The sequence below is a fragment of the Pteropus vampyrus genome, unplaced genomic scaffold (genome assembly GCF_000151845.1).
Source record: "Pteropus vampyrus isolate Shadow unplaced genomic scaffold, Pvam_2.0 Scaffold8745, whole genome shotgun sequence".
Taxonomy (NCBI): domain Eukaryota; kingdom Metazoa; phylum Chordata; class Mammalia; order Chiroptera; family Pteropodidae; genus Pteropus; species Pteropus vampyrus.
This window is the reverse complement of record NW_011897526.1, coordinates 3,641-5,360: the sequence shown is the minus strand read 5'-3', so window position 1 is coordinate 5,360 and position 1,720 is coordinate 3,641. Positions and strand designations below refer to the sequence as shown.

At 39.2% G+C, this 1,720-nt stretch overlaps 1 long non-coding RNA gene across 1 annotated transcript; it reads right to left on the bottom strand.

The window, feature by feature from the left end:
- Positions 1-8: 8 nt before the first annotated feature.
- LOC105310668 lies at positions 9-1,720 on the bottom strand. The gene is made up of 3 exons (XR_897537.2): positions 1,679-1,720; positions 209-282; positions 9-117 (listed from the first exon to the last, which is right to left on the bottom strand). It is a non-coding gene; the product is annotated as an uncharacterized LOC105310668 (long non-coding RNA).

Genomic DNA, 1,720 nt, shown 5'->3' with positions numbered 1-1,720 from the left:
GTGACGCTCACCTCCTTCACCTCGAGGTGCACCGTTCCCTGCTTCCCGGGCTCGGAGCCCTGGATGTAGAATTTCACACGCATGTGTTTCAGCCCATCTTTCACATATTCAACAAAACTGTCAAAAAAAAAATGAGAGAACACAGGCCTGAATTCCTTTCATTTAAAAATTACCCCCGAGATCTCCAAATTCAAGCAATGCACAGTACCTAACGTGCTGCCTTCGGCCACGCCTTGTCACCTCCCCAAAGCCTCTAACAGGCTCGCCAAAGACACCTATAACCTGCAGAATAAAGACGATGTCTTATTTAGTAAATGCCATGTTTTTAAAGTTTCCTAGGGAGGTATTTTCTGACAAACCAAGTGATTATTTTAGAAAAAAATCAATAAGCCTAGGACCTATTCAAAATGACAATTCCAATGATGAAAAGAAGAAAGCTCTCACGGAAAAATCATCCCAGAAATAACTGAAATATTTTCTGTGCAAGGACTGATCCGAGAACTTTATGGTACTACTTGTAGTTTTGGAATGGTGTAGGCTGAGTGAAGCTGGTCCCACTCCCCTTCCAAAACCCAGATACAATGAAAGAAAGTGTTCAAACAGTGAAACGGCTGAACGTTTTTAGTGGAATTTATCTAATGGGGGGGGGGGAGGGTCTAATACTAAACGCTACGAAAACAATTTAAAAACAAACTAGATCTAGAGTTGGGAATCAATGATTTCTAACGGGAAAACTCATAATGAAGTAGAAATGTAATTTTTATTGAATTTAAAATGCACACACTTTGGAACCTTTAAGACAAAAATTAATATCAAACAAAAATATTGCCTGTAGTCTATAAAATTTTTCTTATTTTGTGTGGAGCATCTTTAGTGTCACATTTTTCAGGCATAAATAAAAAAGAAATGTATAACGTGAGAGAGATTTAAGAACGGTACAGCTGAAACACAACAACTTTTCAAACAACTTAGCAGAGCGGGCACATCAGTATCAGAACCTCAGGGTTTTCTACCTTTCTACCGGGCCCAGTGCTAGGCAAAGAATAGGCCCTTTATAAACGTTGACAAAATTGAGTTGTTAAAGTTTGATTATTCTTCATAGAGCTCTTATAGACGGCAAATTAAGTTATGACTTTAATAACAGCCCACTCTCTCTGTTTATTCTGTATATTTCGTTTTGTTCGAAATGCTGATGATCTAGAAGAGGCTGAGTTTGTGAATAACATGGCAACTTTTCATCTCTTTAGAGATGCGTCCTGACATTTAATTATGCCCTACACATTTATTTTAATCCCTTCGGTGCTGGTGTCCCCTTCTGTCAGTGGGATAACAGCAGTACCTGAGACAAACGGTTTCTGTGAGATTTAGTAAAGACACTCCACTCAAACACTGAGCACGGTCCTTGGCTCCTGATAGGCTCTCAGTAAGAATTACTATGTGATCATGAGGTCATGAATCTGGTTTTTAAAAAAAGACTGGACACTTGTCACATGGGTTTAATGCTCTGGCATATTCTAAGAACTTATTATCCATGACGACTAGTAAAACGACTCTCTTACACTTAGGATGAAAACGCCCCGACATGGGCCTTTGGGTGCTCCTCATCGAGACGTTTCAAGTACAGAACACGGGGCTAATAATCACAATTCAAGCATTACGTAGTATTACATAAACTCACCTCAGGATGTGACCTGCATTTTTCTAAGGCTTTACCATATAT